This window comes from Triticum aestivum, chromosome 7A, assembly GCF_018294505.1.
Source record: "Triticum aestivum cultivar Chinese Spring chromosome 7A, IWGSC CS RefSeq v2.1, whole genome shotgun sequence".
NCBI lineage: Eukaryota > Viridiplantae > Streptophyta > Magnoliopsida > Poales > Poaceae > Triticum > Triticum aestivum.
In genome coordinates, this window is record NC_057812.1 from 272,452,197 (window position 1) to 272,477,278 (window position 25,082).

The window sequence follows — 25,082 nt, forward strand, 5'->3', positions numbered from 1 at the left end:
TATTCCCTCAAGTTCTATCGACCACCGATACAACTCTACGCATGCTTGACGTTCGCTTTACCTAGAACAAGTATGAAACTAGAAGTGCTTTGTAGGTGTTTTTGGATAGGTTTGCAAGATAATAAAGAGCAAGTAAATAAAAAGTAGGGGCTGTTTAGATAAGGAAACAACTAAGTTAGTTTTAGTTAAGAGCTTTTTGTTACGACAAAGTTATTTGTCCCTAGGCAATCGATAACTAGTCCGGTAATCATTATTGCAATTTTATATGAGGGAGAGGCATAAGCTAACATACTTTCTCTACTTGGATCATATGCACTTATGATTGGAACTCTATCAAGCATCCGCAACTACTAAAGATCATTAAGGTAAAACCCAACCATAGCATTAAAGCATCAAGTCCTCTTTATCCCATACGCAACAACCCCCTTACTCGGGTTTGTGTTTCAGTCACTCACGCAACCCACTATAAGTGAATCATGAACGTAATGCAACACCCTATAGCGGGGATCCCTCATTCTTGCGCGACACGGATAGCACCATAGGACAACACCAATAATAAAACATGCAACTCAAACCAATCTTGATCATCAAATAGCCCATAGGACAAAATGGATCTACTCAAACATCATAGAATAGCCATACATCATTGGGAAATAATATATAGCGTTGAGCACCATGTCTAAGTAGAGATTACAGCGGGTAAGAGAGAGGTTACACTGTTGCATAGAGGGGGGAAGAGTTGGTGATGATGGCGGTGAAGTTGTTGGTGAAGATTGCGGTGGTGATGATGCCCCCCGGTGGCGCTCCGGCGCCATCGGAAGCGAGGGAGAGATATCCCCCTCCTTCTTCTTCTTCCTTGACCTCCTCCCTGTTGGAAATATGCCCTAGAGGCAATAATAAAATGGTTGTTATTATATTTCTTTGTTCATGATAATTATCTATTGTTCATGCTATAATTGTATTAACCGGAAACCATAATACATGTGTGAATACATAGATCATAATATGTCCCTAGTAAGCCTCTAGTTGACTAGCTCATTGATCAATAGATGGTTATGGTTTCCTGACCATGGACATTGGATGTCGTTGATAATGGGATCACATCATTAGGAGAATGATGTGATGGACATGACCCAATCCTAAGCATAGAACAAGATCGTATAGTTCGTCTGCTAAAGCTTTTCTAATGTCAAGTATCATTTCCATAGATGATGAGATTGTGGAACTCTCGGATACCGTAGGAATGCTTTGGGTGGGCCAAACGTCACAACGTAACTGGGTGGCTATAAAGGCACACTACGGGTATCTCCGAAAGTGTCTGTTGAGTTGGCACGAATCGAGACAGGGATTTGTCACTCCGTGTGACGGAGAGGTATCTCCGGGCCCACTCGGTAATGCAACATCATATTGAGATCAATGTGACTAATGAGTTAGCCACAGGATCATGCATTACGGAACGAGTAAAGAGACTTGCCGGTAACGAGATTGAACGAGGTATGGGGATACCTACGATCGAATCTCGGGCAAGTAACATACTGATAGACAAAGGGAATTGTATACGGGATTGATTGAATCCCGACATCGTGGTTCATCCGATGAGATCATCGTAGAACATGTGGGAGCCAATATGGGTATCCAGATCCCGCTATTGGTTATTGGCCGGAGAGATGTCTCGGTCATGTCTGCATGGTTCCCGAACCCGTAGGGTCTACACACTTAAGGTTCAGTGACGCTAGAGTTGTTATGGGAAATAGTATGTGGTTACCGAAGGTTGTTCGACGAGGAGTTCCAGAATGGTCCGGAGGTGAAGATCGATATATTGGACGAAGGGTATTGGAGTCTGAAATTGTTCCGGGGGTACCGGGTGACGACCAGCGTGTCCGAAAGTGGTTTCGAAGGCCCCGGCAAGCGTTGGGGGGGGGCTTATGGGCCAAGGGGAAGGGGCACACCAGCCAACTAAGGGGTTGTGCGCCCCTCCCACCCCATCTCACGTAACTTGGAGAGGTGGGGGCGCCTCCCCTAGGGCAGCCACCCCTCCCGGCTTGGGGGGCAAGTTTCCTAGGGGTGGAGGCGCCCAAACCCATCTAGGGTTTTCCCTGTGGCCGCCTCCCCTCCCCTAGGGAACCCTAGGGCGCCTCCTCCACCCCATTCCCCTTATATAGTGAGGGAGAGAGAGGGCAGCGGCACCCCTTCCCTGGCGCAGCCCCTCCCTCCTTCAACTCTTCCTTCTCCTCCATAGTGCTTGGCGAAGCCCTGCCGGAGAACCACGAGCTCCACCACCACCATGCCGTCGTGCTACCGGAGCTTTCCCTCAACTTCTCCTCTCCTCTTGCTGGATCAAGAAGGAGGATACGTCCCCGGGCTGTACGTGTGTTGAATGCGGAGGCGCCGTCCGTTCGGCGCTAGATCGGATGTTCCGCGATTTGAATCGCCGCGAGTACGACTCCATCAACCGTGTTCTTGTAACACTTCCGCTTAGCGATCTTCAAGGGTATGAAGATGCACTCCCTCTCTCTCGTTGCTAGCATCTCCTAGATTTATCTTGGTGACACGTAGGAAAATTTTGAATTATTGCTATGTTCCCCAACAGTGGCATCATGAGCTAGGTCTATGCGTAGATTCTATGCACGAGTAGAACACAAAGCAGTTGTGGGCGATGATTTGTTCAATTTGCTTACCGTTACTAGTCGTATCTTGATTCGGCGGCATTGTGGGATGAAGCGGCCCGGACCGACCTTACACGTACGCTTACGTGAGACTGGTTCCACCGACTGACATGCACTTGATGCATAAGGTGGCTGGCGGGTGTCTGTCTCTCCCACTTTAGTCGGATCAGATTCGATGAAAAGGGTCCGTATGAAGGGTAAATAGCAATTGGCATATCACCGTTGTGGTTTTGCGTAGGTAAGAAACGTTCTTGCTAGAAACCCATAGCAGCCACGTAAAACATGCAATAACTATTAGAGGACGTCTAACTTGTTTTTGTTGGGTATGCTATGTGATGTGATATGGCCAAAAGGATGTGACGAATTATATATATGTGATTTATGAGATTGATCATGTTCTTGTAATAGGAATCACGACTTGCATGTCGATGAGTATGAAAACCGGCAGGAGCCGCATGAGTTGTCTTAATTTATTGTATGACCTGCGTGTCATTGAAAACGCCATGTAATTACTTTACTTTATTGCTAACCGTTAGCCATAGTAGTAGAAGTAATAGTTGGTGAGACAACTTCATGAAGACACGATGATGGAGATCATGGTGTCATGCCGGTGACGAAGGTGATCATGCCGCGTCTCGAAGATGGAGATCAAAAGGCGCACGATGATATTGGCCATATCATGTCACTTTATGATTTGCATGTGATGTTTGTCATGTTTACATCTTATTTGCTTAGAACGATGGTAGCATAAATAAGATGATCCCTCGCTAAAATTTCAAGAAAGTGTTCCCCCTAACTGTGCACCGTTGCGAAGGTTCGTTGTTTCGAAGCACCACATGATGATTGGGTGTGATAGATTCTAACGTTCGCATACAACGGGTGTAAGCCAGATTTACACATGCGAAACACTTAGGTTGACTTGACGAGCCTAGCATGTACAGACATGGCCTCAGAACACAAGAGACCGAAAGGTCGAACATGAGTCGTATAGTGGATACGATCAACATGAAGATGTTCACCGATGATGTAGCGACCTGACTCGGTAAGAGTCGAAGTCTCTGTGCTTACCGTGCTAGTCCCTGGATCGACTTGCTAGCACACACAGTACTAGATGAAATAACATAAATAACACACATCTCTTTATTACATCGATAGTCCAGGAGCAATACATTTATTACAAAATAGGGCATAGAGCCAATAAGCAAATACTGCGGAAGCAAAGAAGTAAATGAGTCCAACTCCACGAGCAAGGTTGAGTGTAGAACATCGACCTATCGCACCTTAATCCTCGTCGGATATATCTGCAACGTGATAAGTTGCAGCCAAATGGGTTAGTACATTGAATGTATTGGCAGTCACATCATAGTGAAATGAACCTACTTTTACATGCAGTTTGGCTGGTGGAAAGCTCTAAGTTTAGTTTTTTTGCATAAAGCTAGTTTTTCCCTATTAGAAAAGATTGTTATTCTACTACTACACATTTGCATAGGATGAGTCGGCAAATCCAACTCCATCTGTCCCCAAGTTTCATTTATAACCCAACTGTTTAATTAAAGGTGAGGAGATCTCCCGGCATTTCCACTACTAGATGCTCAAGTTGTCCGTAACCGGGGACACGACTAATCGATTAGGTTGAAAACTCTGCAGAGGTTGTGCACTTTTCCCCACAAGACTCGACCACCTCCATGATTGGAAGATCGAGACATAGCCTTTCTAAAATGTTCCCCCTTAACCCACGGATAGGCTGGTACACCTACATCATTCTACATCTGCTAGCCCATCCCAGAAGGGGTCACACTAACTACTCAACTAAGTCAGAGCCCATATTGGCATGTGGTTGCACACGTAAGCTTCTAGACATGGGAATAAGATTGATCTCTTTGAGCCTAAGCGGACGGTCCACTAGTGGTGCACCACCATGGATTTCCCATGCGTGCCCCACTGTACTTCGCCACCATTCCCACAAGTTTCCGCCCAGGTATCATTAATTAACTTAGGTCCTATTTACTACATTGTCACTCAAACTTTACAATGATCACTTCCCAATCCACGTCTACTTAGCATAGCAACATAAAATAAAACGATGGTGACAAAGTTATATGGTTCAGACCTACCTCAATGAACTACTGGGTGAAAAGCAAAGTCATGCGGCACCAGTTTCCTACCATGCAGTCCTACCACAAAGAACTATGTGCATAATAAAAACATAGGTAATGAAACATGATCAAGATGCAACTTGCCTTGGTACTGCTGGTTGAATTCTAAAGACTGATAATATTCTGCTTCGCACTCCAGGAAATCTATCGCAAGGAAGATAAACAAACATAAGCAACAATCCAGAGACCAAAAGAACATGCATAGCAAAAAGTCTTGGAAAAACCAAATGAACATACAACACACTAAGCTACTACAGAAATATTCTAAGTGCAAAACAACATAGTCCTATGGTTCAAGGAGTGATGTGCAGTATAGTGCATACCATGCATACTAGTAAAAAATATTAAAGGGAAGAATCTAGTGTGTGAAAATTATTGTGACAAAGGTCCAGGTGATAGGGCTTTGCTACGGTGACAGCATGCAAAAGGAATCAACTTAATCGGAAGTACAGTTTGGGAGATATGGCTATTTGAAGTTTGAATTCGAATCTGAATAAATTCAAATTTGAATCTGACAAAAGTTTGCAAAAACTATGCTACTGGATAGATCTAAACAATACGAAGAATTTGCCGCTGGTTTCATCGAGTTTGGATCTACGGTTTAAAAGTTATGGCTAATCTAAGATCAGGGACTAATCTGCTATTTACAGGGACTAAATGGTGAAGAAAAACTACTGCAAACAGGTCCCTGGCCACGTGGCGGCTCCTGGCTGGCCGAGCAGCGTCCGCTGCGGAGACTATAAGGCGAAGGACCGCTATATAAGAAAAAAAACAACGACGGTGGCTAATTAAAGAAAACCGACACTCGGTTTAAATAAACGGCATGGTCTAAGGGAACCGCGGTTAACCACGTACCTCTTCGCGAAATAAAAAAAAGGACCTAATCTAATCTGGGCGGTCCATGGCAGATCGAACGGCGAGGGTGGGGTGGTGGCTCACAGTGGTGGTGGTGATGGCCGGCGACGATGAAGACGGCGGCGCGATGTCGGTGACGAAGGGGGCGGCGACTGCGGTGGTCCTCATCGACGGGGAAGAAGACGGGGAGGTGCAGCGCGGCTTGGGCGTCCGGATGGTGGCGTCGGGGTGCGTAGGCGGGGTCCGAATGGGGCGGGGCAAAGACGGCGGCCTTCGGTGCTCCGGCGGCTCCGGCGTCGATGTTGCGGCATCTCTGACGGAGCCTAGGGAAGGAAAAGGTGTCAGACGGGTGTGTTTTGCCGCGGGGAGCCATTCGACGAAGAAAGGGAGGCCATGGTGGCTTACTAGCGTCGGAAGGGGCAACGGAGCAGCGCGGCACCGGCGAGATGCAAACGGCATCAGCGGCGGCTAGGGGCGGCGTGGGGAGAAGCGGGACGGCGAGGTCGACTGAGGGTAGCCCGGGGCATTTATAGGCGAAGGGAGGGCGTGGGGGTGCCGCGGATATGCATTATCCGCGAGGGCCTCGCCCGACAGTTGCGGGAGCGCGGCGGCGAGCTCACCCAAGCAGGGAAAGCAGGAGGTTGGGGGAGATGAGGTGGCGTGGGGCCCACCAGTCAGTGGCGGTGGCGTTAGCGAGCGAGGGGGGCTGCGGGCAGTCGACCAGTGCGGGGGATTTTCGGGTGCGCGGGCGGCCTTGGGCCGAAATGGCCGGCTGGGCCGGTCGGGCGCTCGTGGGCCGAACCTGGTTTCGGTCAAGGCTGCGTGCGTGTTTTTTTTAACTGGAGACTAAAGTGCTTATAACTAATTCAAAAGAATCTCTAAAAACACCAAATAAATTTCTAAAATAACTACGTAATATTTAGAGCCTAATGAACATTAACTTAAGCACAAAACATTTTGAAAATAATTTTCCTAATGCAACTAATGCACTTTTTGCAAATAAAATAATTACCAAACAACTCCAAAACTTAAAGTAATATTCAAAATAAAATTTCCCACTCTTTTTATATTTTGAGGAAGTCATCTTATCCCCTCTCATTTGTTTTTCTCAGGTGGAAAACTACTATTTGAATATTTCAAAAACTCCAAAATGCAAAGAAATATAATATACATTGAATGATTCTATTAACATCCAAATTAATAAAATTTGGGATGTTACAAACCTACCCCCCTTAAGATGAATCTTGTCCTCGAGATTCGGGTTGGCCAGCAAAAAGGTGCGGATGGTCCTTCCTAAGATCTTCCTCTCGTTCCCAAGTGGCTTCCTCCTCGGTATGGTGACTCCACTAAACTTTGCAGAACTTGATGATCTTGGTATGAGTGATTCTCGCTGTAGTCTCAAGAATCTTAATAGGATTCTCCTCATAAGTCAGATCATTCTCCAACTGAATTGCCTCGAGTGGCACTGTATCTCTCAAAGGAATGTCCGCCATCTCTGCATGACACTTCTTCAGCTGGGAAACATGAAACACATCATGAACTCCCGACAAAGCCTCTGGTAATTCCAACTGGTATGCAACATCTCCTCTATGTTCCAGAACTTTGTATGGTCCCACAAATCGTGGTGCTAACTTCCCTTTGACTCCAAATCTTTTAATACCTCGAAGTGGAGACACTCGAAGATATGCTCTATCTCCCACTTCATAGATCACTTCCTTGCGTTTAGCATCGGCATAACTTTTCTGCCTTGACTGGGCTATCTTAAGTCTGTCACGGATCAATTTGAACTTCTCCTCAGAATCCCTGATCAAGTCAGGTCCAAACAACTTGCGATCTCCAACTCCATCCCACATCAAAGGTGTCCTGCATTTCCTTCCATACAATGCCTCAAAAGGGGCCATCTGCAAACTGGCCTGGTAGCTGTTGTTGTATGAGAACTCTACGTAGGGTAAGTTATCATCCCAACTAGACCCATAGTCTAGCGCACACGCTCTCAACATGTCCTCTAGAATCTAATTGACTCTCTCTGTCTGCCCATCAGTCTGTGGGTGGAAGGCTGTACTGAACTCTAGCCTGGTACCCAAAGTTTCGTGTAACTATTTCCAAAACTTTGAGGTAAACTGTGTTGCTCTATCTGATACGATGCTCCTGGGAACTCCATGCAGACATACGATCCTGGTCATATATATCTTTGCCAGCTTAGCACTTGTATAGGTGGTCTTTACTGGAATGAAGTGAGCAACCTTGGTCAAACGATCCACTATCACCCAAATGGAATCATAACCTGAACGGGTCCTGGGTAACCCCATGATAAAGTCCATACCAAGTTTATCCCATTTCCAATCAGGTATCGGCAACGGCTGAAGTAATCCTGCTGGTTTCTGATGTTCTGCCTTTACTCTCTGACATACATCACATATTGCCACATACTCGGCAATTTCTCGCTTCATACCGGCCCACCAAAAACTTTCCTTCAAGTCCAAATACATCTTGGTATTGCCTGGGTGTATCGAATATGGTGAGTCGTGAGCCTCCTAAAGAATCAACTTCCTGATCTCCGGGTCATTGGGTACACAAATCCGTTGCTCAAACCATATGGTTCCATGTTCATCCTCACGGAATCCTTCTGCTTTCCCTTTGCTCATCATTTCTTTGATCTAAGCAATACCTTGGTCCAACTTCTGGGCTTCTCTGATTCTTACCAACAAGGTGGACTGCACCTCGAGTGCGGCAACATAACCTCTTGGAACTATTTCCAATTGAAGGTCTCTAAGCTCATCACATAACTCCTAAGGTAAACCTCCTGCTGTAAGGGTATTAACATAACTCTTATGGCTCAAAGCATCTGCCACAATGTTGGCTTTTCCTGGATGATAATGCAGACTCATGTCATAATCCTTTATAAGTTCCAACCATCTCCTTTGCCTGAGATTCAACTCTTTCTGCGTGAAGATATACTTCAAACTCTTGTGATCTGTGTAAACATCACAACAATTCCCAATAAGATAGTGTCTCCATGTCTTGAGTGCATGCACTACAGTTGCCAACTCCAAATCATGCGTGGCATAGTTCAACTCATGAGGTCGAAGCTGTCGTGAAGCATAAGCTACAACTTTCCCCTCTTGCATAAGAACACCTCCAAGTCCCTGACGTGAAGCATCACAGTACACCTGAAAGTCCTTGTGTACGTCAGGCAGGACTAACACTGGGGCTGTAACCAAACGCTTCTTCAACTCTTGAAAGCTGGCTTCATACTCTTCCGTCCAAACGAACTTGGTGTCCTTTTTCAACAATGATGTCATGGGCCTGGCAATCTTGGAGAAATTTTCAATAAATCTCCGGTAATATCCTGCAAGCCCAAGAAAACTACGAATCTCGCCAACTGTGGTGGGTGCATTCCATTCCGTGACTGACTCTACCTTTGTAGGGTCCACTGAAATCCCTTCACCTGACACTACATGTCCAAGGAATCCGACTTCCTTCAGCCAAAACTCACACTTGCTGAACTTGGCATAAAGTTGATGTTCTCTGAGCTTCTCCATAACTAAGCGCAGATGTTCAGCGTGTTCCTCCTCATTCTTGGAGTAAACCAATATGTCATCAATGAGTACCACAACAAACTTATCCAGGAACTCCATGAATACTTTGTTCATCATGTTCATGAAATAGGCAGGGGCATTAGTCAAACCAAAGGACATGACTGTATACTCATAAAGCCCATACCTTGTGGTAAAAGCTGTTTTGGGTATATCCTTCTCATGAATCTTCAACTGGTGATAACCTGATCGAAGATCGATCTTGGAGAAAGCACAAGCTCCTTCTAGCTGGTCAAACAAGTCATTGATCATCGGTAGGGGATACTTGTTCTTGATGGTCACCTCATTCAAAGAGAGGTAATCCACACACATTCTCAAGGTTCCATCCTTCTTCTCCACTAAAAGTACTGGAGCTCCCCAAGGTGATGAACTCGGGCGAATATACCCTTTCTCTAGTAACTCCTTAATCTGTTTCTTGACTTCCTCCAAATCATTAGCAGGCATTCGATACGGCCTCTTGGAGATAGGCCCTGTGCCTGGCAGCAACTCAATCAAAAACTCAATCTCCCGATCTGGCAGCATACCAGGTAACTCATCCGGAAATACATCGGGATAATCCTTCACCACTGGTACTTCTTCCTGGACAACTCCCGTAAGAGAGTTCACCTGAGTCCTCTTAGGCTTAAGCCTGGATACATACTTGATCCTCTTCTTCTCTAGGGTGGTGAGAAAAATCGATCTACTGGCACAATCAATGTTTCCCTCATACGTGGACATCCAATCCATCCCTAGGATTACATCCAACCCTTGCGATTCTAGTATAATCATATCTGTGGGAAAAACATGCCCCCCTATGTTCAAAGGCAAATGGAAACATCCCTGACTAGCCATAGACTCGGCTCCTGGGGAACTCACTAGAATGGGTGCCTTAAGAGCTATGGTAGGCAACTTATGTTTATCCACAAATCCCTTGGATATGAATGAATGCGATGCACCAGTGTCAAAAAGAATGAGTGCTGGAAATGAATTAACCAAGAACTTACCAATCACTGCGTCAGGCTGCTCATAAACCTCTTCCACATTGACATGATTCACATGTCCCTTAGTGAAAGGATTGGGCTTCTTGCCTCCAGAATTCCCATTGCCATTTCCATTTCCATTCTGCGCCTCAGGGAACTCATTGGAGTAGTGACATGTCTTCTTGCACTTGAAGCAGGTGATGTGACTCGGGTCCTTCTTCATCGGTGTGGAAGAATTGAAATGCTGCTGATTGCCATTTCCTCCATTACCATTGCCCTGCTTGTGACCATGGTGGTTGTGTCCATTCCCTCCATGATGAATGTGGCCCCCATGGTTATGGTGATTCCCTCCAAACTTGCTAGTGCCTGATCCAGAACTCCCTAAGTACGGGCTGTAGCGGGGTTTCTATTGAACTCCCGAGTTATACTTCCTGTGACCGTACTTCCTCTTACGATTCTCCATCTGCTGGTGCTTGCCTTCAAGAATGATAGCCTTATCAACCAGCTCCTGATAGTCCGAAAATGTTGCCACAGTCAACTGAACTTGCAAATCATCGTTCAGTCCCTCCAGAAACTTCTCCTGCTTGGCTGCATTGGTGGCCACATCCTCTGGGGCGTAATGGGCCAACTTACTGAACTCATCAACATACTGGGATACCGTGCGTCCTCCATGGCGCAAGCTGCGGAACTCCTTCTTCTTCAGACTCATGGCTCCAGCTGAAACATGAGTAGTGCAGAACGTCCGCTGGAACTGAGCCCAAGTCACATTCTCCATGGGGTATGTGGTGGTGTAGTTCTCCCACCAAGCAGCTACCCATCCATCTAGCTAGTGGGCAGCAAACTTCACCTTCTCCGCATCATTGCATCCTGCCGTGGCTAGCTCCCTTCCTATCTTGCGGAGCCAGTCATCTGCGATGATCGGCTTTGTGCTGCTGGAGAACACGGGTGGGTTCAGCCAAAGAAAACGGGTAAGACCGTCAGCCGGGGGTGGAGGCGGTGGGTTGTTGTTGTTGTTCTAGTTCTGGTTCTAGTTCTGAATGAGCATCTGCATAAGAGCATTCTGTTGCTGGATCAATTGCGTAAGCTCCAGCAGAAAGTTGAATCCGGGGTCACGTCTTGGAGGCATCTGATGGGTTTCATAGTGGATGAGGAGTTAGAATAGAACAAGGCCTAGCGAGTAAAATCACACTACCCATATGCACATGATAGCAATAAACCTTCAAATCACTCCAATTCAATTTCAAACAAAGAGGTTCACATGAATAATCAAACCTAAGGTAAGCCATGTCACAAGATTTGACAAGGTCTTACAAATGAAATAAAACTAATCGGATAACAAAATCGAATTCCTAAACTCTCATGGTGGTATAAAATCTAACTCTCTATAAAATCTAACTCTCATCAGATGAGGACCAGTCAACCATGTCGACATCGGGTGTCCTTGCATCGCTCTCCGTGTCGTCATCTCCGAGCTCATCATTTTGGTCCCTCTCTTGGCTGACATAGGCACCATACGAGTGATCCTCCTGGATGTTTTCTCCCTCATCCAGCTTCTCCTCGGCCTCCTCGAGCTCAAGCTTCAGGTCGTCGATCTTCTCCTGTAGTGCGTCCAGCTCTCCCTCGTGCTCGATGCGAGCGTCTTGGAGCTCCTCCTCTAGCTCGGCCTTGTGGGTCATGAGGTTCTTGATGACGACCATGTTGTCAGACAACTCCAGCTCCATCAAATGAATGTGCTCCTCCATGTTTTGGATATGGGATGCTATCGTCTCGTCCTCTAGGGTACGCACCACATCTCCATCTACATCGCGACGTCCGTACATCACGAAGGAGGTCCTCTTGAGGTCTTCTTCATACACCTCCCGAATGTGTCCGAGAGCAATGTGAGCAGCGATACCCTTGCCCAAGCCCCATGTTGCGGTATCCACATGGAAGTCAATGGGCTTGGTGTGGTTTTCGAGGATGCATCCGGGGATATGAGCATCGATCCTCCAACGTGTCTCCTTGGGCAGGGTGGCTGTGAAGGTTCCAGTGAATGTGGGAAGCCCAATCTTCAGGTGCTTCGTGATCTTCACTAGCTGCCTTCCAAAGGGCATGGTCTCATCGGGCTGCTCGAACTCAACAAGGGCGGATGACATCTACATTTTGAAAAATAGAAGAAATTAGTATTGAAGCAGAGAAGGTACGAGACCAAAGGATATATCTGGAAAATGAAAGATATAGTTTTTATCCTATGGCTTTTCTCCATTTCTAGGGGTCGCGTCCTACAGTCAACGTGTGCTCTGATACCATCTTGTAGCAACCCGACTCGGTAAGAGTCGAAGTCTCTGTGCTTACCGTGCTAGTCCCTGGATCGACTTGCTAGCACACACAGTACTCGATGAAATAACAGAAATAACACACATCTCTTTATTACATCGATAGTCCAGGAGCAATACATTTATTACAAAATAGGGCATAGAGCCAATAAGCAAATATTGCGGAAGCAAAGAAGTAAATGAGTCCAACTCCACGAGCAAGGTTGAGTGTATAACATCGACCTATCGCACCTTAATCCTCGTCGGATATATCTGCAACATGATAAGTTGCAGCCAAATGGGTCAGTACATTGAATGTACTGGCAAGTCACATCATAGTGAAATGAACCTACTTTTACATGCAGTTTGGCTGGTGGAAAGCCCTAAGTTCAGTTTTTTTGCATAAAGCTAGTTTTTCCCTATTAGAAAAGATTGTTATTCTACTACTACACATTTGCATAGGATGAGTTGGCAAATCCAACTCCATCCGTCCCCAAGTTTCATTTATAACCCAACTGTTTAATTAAAGGTGAGGTGATCTCCTGGCATTTCCACTACTAGATGCTCAAGTTGTCCGTAACCGGGGACACGGCTAATCGATTAGGTTGAAAACTCTGCAGAGGTTGTGCACTTTTCCCCCCAAGACTCGACCACCTCCATGATTGGAAGATCGAGACATAGCCTTTCGAAAATGTTCCCCCTTAACCCACGGATAGGCCGATACACCTACATCATTCTACATCTGCTAGCCCATCCTGGAAGGGATCACACTAACTACTCAACTAAGCCAGAGCCCATATTGGCCTGTGGCTGCACACGTAAGCTTCTAGACATGGGAATACGATTAATCTCTTTGAGCCTGAGCGGACGGTCCACTAGTGGTGCACCACCATGGATTTCCCATGCGTGCCCCACTGTACTTCGCCACCATTCCCACAAGTTTCCGCCCAGGTAGTTCATTAATTAACTTAGGTCCTATTTACTACATTGTCACTCAAACTTTACAATGATCACTTCCCAATCCACGTCTACTTAGCATAGCAACATAAAATAAAACGATGGTGACAAAGTTATATGGTTCAGACCTACCTCAATGAACTACTGGGTGAAAAGCAAAGTCATGCGGCACCAGTTTCCTACCATGCAGTCCTACCGCAAAGAACTATGTGCATAATAAAAACATAGGTAATGAAACATGATCAAGATGCAACTTGCCTTGGTACTGCTGGTTGAATTCTAAAGACTGATAATATTCTGCTTCGCACTCCAGGAAATCTATCGCAAGGAAGATAAACAAACATAAGCAACAATCCAGAGACCAAAAGAACATGCATAGCAAAAAGTCTCGGAAAAACCAAATGAACATACAACACACTAAGCTACTACAGAAATATTCTAAGTGCAAAACAACATAGTCCTATGGTTCAAGGAGTGATGTGAAGTATAGTGCATACCATGCATACTAGTAAAAAATATTAAAGGGCAGAATCTAGTGTGTGAAAATTATGGTGACAAAGGTCCAGGTGATAGGGCTTTGCTACGGTGATAGCATGCAAAAGGAATCAACTTAATCGGAGCTACGGTTTGGGAGATATGGCTATTTGAAGTTTGAATTCGAATCTGAATAAATTCAAATTTGAATCTAACAAAAGTTTGCAAAAACTATGCTACTGTATAGATCTAAACAATACGAAGAATTTGCCGTTGGTTTCATCGAGTTTGGATCTACGGTTAAAAAGTTATGGCTAATCTAAGATCAGGGACTAATCTGCTATTTACACGGACTAAATGGTGAAGAAAAACTACTACAAACATGTCCCTAGCCACGTGGCGGCTCCTGGCTGGCCGAGCAGCGTCTGCTGCGGAGACTATACAGCGAACGGCCGCTAAATAAGAAAAAAAAACAATGGTAGTGGCTAATTAAAGAAAAATGACACTCGGTTTAAATAAACCGCACGGTCTAAGGGAACCGCGGTTAACCGTGTACCTCTTCGCGAAATTAAAAAAACGGACCTAATCTAATCTGGGTGGTCCATGGCAGATCGAACGGCGAGGGTGGGGTGGTGGCTCATAGTGGTGGTGGTGATGGCCGGCGACGATGAAGACGGCGGCGCGGCGTCGGTGACGAAGGGGGCGGCGGCTGCGGTGGTCCTCGTCGACCGGGAAGAAGACGGGGAGGTGCAGCGCGGCTTGGGCATCCAGATGGTGGCGTCGGGGTGCGTCGGCGGCGTTCGAACGGGGCGGGGCGAAGACGGCGGCCTTCGGTGCTCCGGCGGCTCCGGCGTCGATGGTGCGGCGTCTCCGACGGAGCCTAGGGAAGGAAAAGGTGTCAGACGGGTGCGTTTTGCCGCCTGGAGCCATTTGACAAAGAAAGGGAGGCCATGGTGGCTTACTGGCGTCGGAAGGGGCGACGGAGCGACGTGGCTCCGGCGAGATGCAAACGGCGTCAGCGGCGGCTAGGGGCGGCGTGGGGAGAAGCGGGACGACGAGGTCGACTGAGGGTAGCTCGGGGCATTTATAGGCGAGGGGAGGGCGTGGGGGTGCCGTGGATATGCATTATCCGCGAGGGCCTCGCCCGGCAGTTGCGGGAGCGGGGCGGCCAGCTCACCCGAGCGGGGAAAGCGGGAGGTTGGGGGAGATGAGGTGGCGCAGGGCCCACCAGTCAGTGGCGGCGGTGTTAGCGAGCGAGCGGGGCTGCGGGCGGTCGACCGATGCGGGGGATTTTCGGGTGCGCGGGCGGCCTTGGGCCGAAATGGCCGGCTGGGCCGGTCGGGCGCTCGTGGGCCGAACCTGGTTTCGGTCCAGGCTGTGTGCGTGTTTTTTTAACTGGAGACTAAAGTGCTCATAACTAATTCAAAAGAATTTAAATTTCTAAAATAACTACATAATATTTAGAGCCTAATGAACATTAACTTAAGCACAAAACATTTTGAAAATAATTTTCCTAATGCAACTAATGCACTTTTTGCAAATAAAATAATTACCAAACAACTCCAAAACTTAAAGTAATATTCAAAATAAAATTTCCCACTCTTTTTATATTTTGAGGAAGTCATCTTATCCCCTCTCATTTGTTTTTCTCAGGTGGAAAACTATTATTTGAATATTTCAAAAACTCAAAAATGCAAAGAAATATGATATGCATCGAATGATTCTATTAACATCCAAATTAATAAAAATTGGGATGTTGCAGATGATGACTAGTCCGTCTCACATGATGATCGGACACGGCCTAGTTGACTCGGATCATGTATCACTTAGATGACTAGAGGGATGTCTATCTGAGTGGGAGTTCATTACATAATTTGATTAGATGAACTTAATTATCATGAACATAGTCAAAAGGTCTTTCCAAATTATCTCGTAGCTTACGCTTTAGTTTTGATGTTTAAGATATGTTCCTAGAGAAAATTTAGTTGAAAGTTGATAGTAGAAATTATGCAGACTGGGTCCGTAAACTGAGGATTATCCTCATTGCTGAGCAGAAGGCTTATGTCCTTAATGCACCGCTCAGTGTGTTGAACCTCGAGCGTCGTCTGTAGATGTTGGGAAACATCTGACATACACGTTTTGATGACTACGTGATAGTTCAGTGCGTAATGCTAACGGTTTAGAATTGTGGCACAAAAGATGTTTTGAAACGTCGCAGAACATATGAGATGTTCCAAAGACTGAAATTGGGATTTTAGACTAGTGCCCACATCAAGAGGTATGAGACCTCTGACAAATTTCTTAAGCCTGCAAACTAAGGAAGAAAAGCTCAATTGTTGAGCATGTGCTCAGATTGTCTGAGTACTACAATCGCTTGAATCGAGTGGGAGTTAATCTTCCAGATGAGATAGTGATGGTTCTCCATAGTCACTACCACCAAGCTATTAGAGCTTTGTGATGAAGTATAACATATCAGGGATAGACATGATGATCCTTGAGCAACTCGCGATGTTTGACACCGCGAAAGTAGAAATCAAGTAGGAGCATCCATTGTTGATGGTTAAACCACTAGTTTCAAGAAGGGCAAGGGAAAGAAGGAATACTTCATGAAATGGCAAATCAGTTGTTGCTCTAGTGAAGAAACCCAAGGTTGAACCCAAACCCGAGACTAAGTGCTTCTATAATGAGGGTAACGGTCACTAAAGCAGAACTACCCAAGATACTTGGTAGATGAGAAGGCTGGCAAGGTCGACAGAGGTATTTTGAATATACGTTATATTATTGTGTACTTTACTAGTACTCCTAGTAGCACCAGGGTAAAAAAATACCGGTTCGGTTGCTAAGTGTTAGTAACTCGAAATAAAAGGCTGCGGAGACTAGCTAAAGGTGAGATGACGATATGTGTTGGAAGTGTTTCAAAGGTTGATGTGATCAAACATCGCACGCTCCCTCTACCATCGGGATTGGTGTTAAACCTAAATAATTGTTATTTGGTGTTTGCGTTGAGCATAGACATGATTGGATTATGTTTATCGCAATACGGTTATTCATTTAAGGAGAATAATGGTTACTCTGTTTATTTGAATAATACCTTCAATGGTCTTGCACCTAAAATGAATGGTTTATTGAATCTCGATCGTAGTGATACACATATTCATGCCAAAAGATATAAGATAGTAATGATAGTACCACATACCTGTGGCACTGCCATTTGAGTCATGTTGGTATAAAATGCATGAAGAAGCTCCATGTTGATGGATGTTTGGACTCACTCATTTTTGAAAAGATTGAGACATGCGAACCATGTCTATTGGTAGATATGCATGAAGAAACTCCATACAGATGGATCGTTTGGACTCACTTGATTTTGAATCACTTGAGATATGCAAATCATACCACATGGGCAAGATGACTGAAAGGCCTCATTTTCAGTAAGATGGAACAAGAAAGCAACTTGTTGGAAGTAATACATTTTGATGTGTGCAGTCCAATGAGTGCTGAGGCACGCAGTGGATATCGTTATGTTCTTACTTCACAGATGATTTGAGTAGATGCTGAGTATATTTACTTGATGAAACACAAGTCTGAATTATCGAAAGGTTTAAGTAATTTCAGAGTGAAGTTGAAGATCGTGACAAGATGATAAAATGTCTATGATATGATCATAGAGATGAATATCTGAGTTATGAGTTTGGCACACAATTAAGACATTGTGGAAATTGTTTCACAACTAATACCGTCTGGAACACCATAGTGTGATGGTGTGTCCGAACATCATAACTGCACCCTATTGGATATGGTGCATACCATGATGTCTCTTATCGAATTACCACTATCGTTTATGGGTTAGTCATTAGAGACAACCGCATTCACTTTAAATAGGGCACCACGCAATTCTTTTGAGACGACACCGTATGAACTATGGTTTAGAGAAACCTAAGATGTCGTTCTTAAAAGTTTGGGTCTGCGACGCTTATGCAAAAAAGTTTCAGGCTGATAAGCTTGAACCCAAAGCGGATAAATGCATCTTCATAGAATACCCAAAACAGTTGGGTATACCTCCTATTTCAGATCCGGAAGCAAAAGTGATTGTTTCTAGAAATGGGTCCTTTCTCGAGGAAAAGTTTCTCTCGAAAGAATTGAGTGGGAGGATGGTGGAGACTTGATGAGGTTATTGAACCGTCACTTCAACTAGTGTGTAGCAGGGCACATGAAGTTGTTCTTGTGGCACCTACACCAATTGAAGTGGAAGCTTATGATAGTGATCATGAAACTTCGGATCAAGTCACTACCAAACCTCGTATGTCGACAAGGATGCATACTACTTCAGAGTGGTACGGTAATCCTGTCTTGGAAGTCATGTTGCTAGACAACAATGAACCTGTGAGCTATGAAGAAGCGATGGTGGGCCCGGATTTCGACGAATGGCTCAAGGCCATAAAATCCGAGAGAGAATCCATGTATAAAAACAAAGTATAGACTTTGGAAGAACTACTTGATGGTCATAAGGCTGTTGGGTGCAAATGGATTTCAAAAGGAAGACGGACAATGATGGTAAGTGTCACCATTAAGAAAGCTCGACTTCTCGTTAAGATGTTTTCCGACAAGTTCAAGGAGTTGACTACAATGAGACTTTCTCACTCGTAGTGATGCTAAGAGTCTGTTGGAATTATGTTAGCAGTTACTGCATTATTTATGAAATCTTGCAGATAGGATGTCAAAACATTGTTTCCTCGACGATTTTCTTGAGGAAAGGCTGTATGTGATACAACCAGAAGGTTTTGTCAATCCTGAAAGATGCTAACAAGTATGCAAAGCTCCAGCAATCCTTCTAAGGAGTGGAGTAAGCATCTCGGAGTTGGAATGTACGCTTTGATGAGATGATCAAAGGCTTTGGGTTTATACAAAGTTTGTGAGAAACTTGTATTTCCAAAGAAGTGAGTGGGAGCACTATAGAATTTTTGATGAGTATATGTTGTTAACATATTGTTGATAAAAAATGATGTAGAATTTCTGGAACGCATACAGGGTTATTTGAAAAGTGTTTTTCAATGGAAAACCTGGATTAAGCTACTTGAACATTGATCATCAAGATCTATAAGGATAGATCAAAAACGCTTAATAGTACTTTCAAATGAATACATACCGTGACAAGATTTTGAAAGAGTTCAAAACAGATCAGCAAAGAAGGAGTTCTTGGCTATGTTACAAGGTGTGAGTATTGAGTAAGACTCAAGACCTTACCATGGCAGAAGAGAGAGAAAGGACGAAGGTTGTCCCCTATGCTTTAGACGTAGGCTCTACAGTATGCTATGCTGTCTACCGCACCTGAAGTGTGCCTTGCCATGAGTTAGTCAAGGGGTACAAGAGTGATCCAGGAATGGATCACATGAAAGCGGTCGAACTTATCCTTAGTAACTAGTGGACTAAGGAATTTTCTCGATTATGGAGGTGATAAAAGAGTTCGTCGTAAAGGGTTACGTCGATGCAAAATTTGACACTAATCCGGATGACTTTGAGTAGTAAACCGGATTCGTATAGTAGAGCAGTTATTTGGAATAGCTACAAGTAGCGCGTGGTAGCTGCATCTACAAGATGACATAGAGATTTGTAAAGCACACACGGATCTGAAAGGTTCAGGCCCGTTGACTAATAACCTCTCTCACAAGCGAGATATGAACAAACCCCATGGGTGTTGGATTCGTTACAATCACATAGTGATGTGAACTAGATTATTGACTCTAGTGCAAGTGGGAGACTGTTGGAAATATGCCCTAGAGGCAATAATAAAATGGTTATTATTATATTTCCTTGTTCATGATAATTCTCTATTGTTCATGCTATAATTGTATTAACCGAAAACCATAATACATGTGTGAATACATAGATCGTAATATGTCCCTAGTAAGACTCTAGTTGACTAGCTCGTTGATCAATAGATGGTTATGGTTTCCTGACCATGGACATTGGATGTCGTTGATAACGGGATCACATCATTAGGAGAATGATGTGATGGACAAGACCCAATCCTAAGCATAGCACAAGATCGTATAGTTCGTCTGCTAAAGCTTTTCTAATGTCAAGTATCATTTCCTTAGACCATGAGCTTGTGGAACTCCCGGATACCGTAGGAATGCTTTGGGTGGGCCAAACGTCATAACGTAACTGGGTGGCTATAAAGGCACACTACGGGTATCTCCGAAAGTGTCTGTTGAGTTGGCACGAATTGAGATAGGGATTTGTCACTCTGTGTGATGGAGAGGTATCTCTGGGCCCACTCGGTAATGCATCATCATATTGAGCTCAATGTGACTAATTAGTTAGCCACAGGATCATGCGTTACGGAACGAGTAAAGAGACTTTCCGGTAATGAGATTGAACGAGGTATGGTGATACCGACGATCGAATCTTGGGCAAGTAACATACCGATAGACAAAGGGAATTGTATACGGGATTGATTGAATCCCCGACATCGTTCATCCGATGAGATCATCGTAGAACATGTGGGAGCCAATATGGGTATCCAGATCCTGCTATTGGTTATTGGTCGGAGAGATGTCTCGGTCATGTCTGCATGGTTCCCGAACCTGTAGGGTCTACACACTTAAGGTTCGGTGACGCTAGAGTTGTTATGGGAAATAGTATGTGGTTACCGAAGGTTGTTCGGAGTCCCAGATGAGATCCCGGACATGACGAGGAGTTCCAGAATGGTCCGGAGGTGAAGATCGATATATTGGACGAAGGGTATTGGAGTCCGTAATTGTTCCGAGGGTACCGGGTGACGACCAACGTGTCCGAAAGTGGTTTCGGAGGCCCCGACAAGCGTTGGGGGGGGGCTTATGGGCCAAGGGAAGGGGCACACTAGCCAACTAAGGGGCTGTGCGCCCCTCCCACCCCATCTCACATAAATTGGAGAGGTGGGGGCGCCTCCCCTAGGGCAGCCACCCCTCCCGGCTTGGGGGGCAAGTTTCCTAGGGGTGGGGGTGCTCAAACCCATCTAGGGTTTTCCCTGTGGCCGCCGCCCCTCCCCTAGGGAACCCTAGGGTGCCTCCTCCACCCCCCTTCCCCTTATATATAGTGAGGGAGAGAGAGGGCAGCGACACCCCTTCCCTGGCGCAGCCCCTCCCTCCTTCAACTCTTCCTTCTCCTCCATAGTGCTTGGCGAAGCCCTGCCGGAGAATCACGAGCTCCACCACCACCACGCCGTCGTGCTGCCGGAGCTTTCCCTCAAATTCTCCTCTCCTCTTGCTGGATCAAGAAGGAGGAGACGTCCCCGGGTTGTACTTGTGTTGAACGCGGAGGCGCCGTCCGTTCGGCGCTAGATCGGATGTTCCGTGATTTGAATCGCCGCGAGTACGACTCCATCAACCGTGTTCTCATAACGCTTCCGCTTAGCGATCTTCAAGGGTATGAAGATGCACTCCCTCTCTCTCGTTTCTAGCATCTCCTAGATGATCTTGGTGACACGTAGGAAAATGTTGAATTATTGCTACGTTCCCCAACACTCCCTAGATGGGAGAAGGGTTTCCCCTCTGGTCCTTGGTCTCTATGGTGTGGGAGGGGCGAGAGCCCCTCCGAGATTGGATCTGTCTCCCCATCTCTCTCTGTTTCTGCATTCTCAGATTCTGCCATTTCACCATTACTTATATTCCCGGAGATCCGTAACTCTGATTGGGCTGAAATTTTAACAAGATCTCTATCCGGATATTAGCTTTCTTGCGGCGAAAGAAGGGCATCAACCGCCTTACGGGGTGGCCACGAGGGTCATGGCCACGCCCCCTGCCTCGTACCTCGCTCGGGCACCGTCTCGCGTGGATTTTCTTCCCAAAAATCATATATATTCCAAAAAAATCTCCGTCAGTTTTTATCCCGTTTGGACTCTGTTTGATATGGATATTCTGCGAAACAAAAAACATGCAACAAACAGGAATTGGCACTAGGCACTGGATCAATATGTTAGTCCCAAAAATAGTATAAAAAGTTGCCAAAAGTATATGAAAGTTGTAGAATATTGGCATGGAACAATAAAAAATTATAGATACGACGGAGACGTATCAAGGACTCGACAAGCATGACTTTGTCCATGTGTCGATCCTTTGAGATTGCAACCTTAGCTAGACCCAATACCTTGACTTTGCCTTTGTCAGCGTAGGTGATATGCTTCAGATGCGATGGAGATAATGGAGCATCCATCAATAGATTCTTGTCACCAATCATGTGATTTGTACATCCACTGTCAAGGACCCACTCAGTGGCTTTGGGTTGATCATCCTGCAGATGAATTAGTGCAGCTTACGAACTCGTATACTTCATTGGTGAAGAATATGACATCAAATTCATCAGATCAATTTCATCAAGCAATAGAACGGATATGTCAATATGAGGACATGAGAAATGAAGGTTCATTTCTTCATGATTAGCTTGCGTCCTTTCAAGCATATTCAGGTCTCCAGCAAATTCCTCAAACATTTAGGTTCGTCTGGAGACCTGACCCTACATAAGAGATTAGTTCTTTTTCTTCACCACCCACATCTGAAGGGGTGGCAAAGAGTTCATCATTCTGCGAGCTCCATAAGAGAACGGTGGCAAAGATGCCAATCCACTTCGTTTCACATAACAGGGGTTAGGGTAAGCATATGAGTAAGCAGAGAAATTCTTCGAGGATTTATGAACATAATGATTTGAAGAATAGTGCACACATCCATAATTCTTAGCCTTTCCCTGCGAAACAGAGGTGTTAGCACGATGATGTTCATGTGAGGACTTTGATCCTTTTGAGGAATTTGATCCACGTGAGGAATTTGGTTCGTATGAGGACATGGATCCATATGAAGAATTTGATCTGGGGTTCCTATTCTTCACAGGTGGTGTCATGGAGACATTCACCTGAAGACTTTCTAGGCACCTTTTGGGAATCCAAATTTTCTTCATAGGAGGACCGGTCCTGCAGTTAGTGCCAACATATCTAGCAAATGCTTCACCATTCTGATTTTTGAATAGCTTATAGTTGGAGTCAAATGACTCATCAGAAGAATGTGAAAATTCACATGTAAAGCCAGGTAAAGTAGATGGATCTACTGGAGGTCCCTTTGCAGCAACCCATGAGGTTTTGGGATACTGCTCAGGCTTCCAGTATGTTCCATCAGCATTGAGTTTCCTCTCAAAGGCAATACCCTGTTTTCTAGGGTTCCTATTGAGGATCTGCTTTTTAAGCACATCACATAGAGCCTGATGCCCTTTGAGGCTTCTGTACATGCCTGTCACATAAAATTCCTTCAGCCCTACATGGTCAGTGATACTAGCAATATCCTCAGATGAGGAATTAGTGATAGCAGAGACAGTTTAAGAATTTGCAGCAATAGAAGCATTTGAACATTCAGGTGAAGAATTAGTAGATTCATGTTCAATGCATTTCAAACATGGAGGAATAAATTCTTCCTGAGTAGCGCTGATTTTTTGATCAAGTAATGAATCACGCTCCTTTTGAAGATCTTCATAACTCACTCTTAACTACTCAAGACTTGTTTTCTTTGAAGAAATTCATAAGAAAACTTTGAGGTAAATTGTGTTCCTCTATGTGATACGATGGTCCTCGGAACTCCATGCAGACATACGATCCTGGTCTTGTATATATTGGCTAACTTAGCACTTGTATATGTGGTTTTCATGGGGATGAAATGAGCTACCTTAGTCAAGAGATCAACCACTACCCAAATAGAATCATAGCATGATCGGGTCGTGGGTAATCCTGTAATGAAGTCCATGCCAAGCTTGTCCCACTTCCAATATGGTATCGGCAAAGGCTGAAGTAATCCTGCTGGTTTCTGGTGCTCTGCCTTAGCCCTCTGACATACGTCACATACTGCGACATACTTGGCAATATCCTTCTTCATACCTGTCCACCAGAAACTTTCCTTCAAGTCCAAATACATATTGGTGTTGCCCGGGTATATTGAATAAGGCGAATCATCAGCCTCCTGAAGAATCAATTTCCTGATCTCTGGGTCATTTGGCACGTAAATATGCTGCTCAAACCATAAGGTTCCATGTTCATCCTCACGAAATCCTTCTGCCTTTCCTTGGTTCATCCTTCCCTTTATCTCTGCAATACCTTTGTCTAACTTCTGGGCTTCTCGTATCTTTGCCAACAAAGTGAATTGAATTTCCATTGCAGCAACAAAACCTCGTGGTACTATCTCCAATCGAAGATCTCTGAGGTCATCAATTAACTCCTGAGGTAATCCTCCTGCTATGAGGGTATTAAGATAGCTCTTGCGGCTCAATGCATCTGCCACAACATTGGCCTTTCCTGGGTGATAGTGCAATTTCATGTCATAATCCTTTATGAGCTCCAACCATCTTCTCTGCCTGAGGTTCAACTCCTTCTGCGTGAAGATGTATTTCAAACTCTTGTGATCCATCTAACATCACACCTATTTCCTATAAGAAAATGTCTCCAGGTCTTGAGTGCGTGCACTACGGTAGCTAACTCCAAATCATGTGTGGCATAATTCCGCTCATGAGTTCGAAGCTGACGTGAGGCATATGAAACAACTCTTCCTTCTTGCATAAGAACACCTCCAAGTCCTTGGCGAGAAGTGTCGCAATATACTTGGAAATCCTTGCGTATATTCGGAAGAATTAGCACTGGGGCTGTGACCAAACGTTTCTTTAGCTCCTAGAAACTGGCCTCACATTCGTCGGTCCAAACAAACTTAGTGTCTTTCTTTAATAACTTTGTCATGGGCTTCGTGATCTTGGAGAAATTCTCAATAAACCTCCGATAATATCCTGTGAGTCCAAGAAAACTGCGAATCTCTCCGACTGAGGTGGGTGCCTTCCATTCGGTGACGGCTTCAACCTTGGAGGGGTCTACTGCTATTCCTTCTCCTGATATAACATGTCCAAGAAATCCGACTTCCTTCAACCAGAATTCGCATTTTCTGAACTTTGCGTATAATTGATGTTCCCTAAGCTTCTCAAGAACCAAGCGCAAATGTTCCTTGTATTCTTCTTCATTCTTTTAGTAAATCAATATGTCATCAATGAATACCACAACAAAATTATCCAAGAACTCCATGAATACCTTATTCATCATACTCATGAAATAGGCAGGGGCATTAGG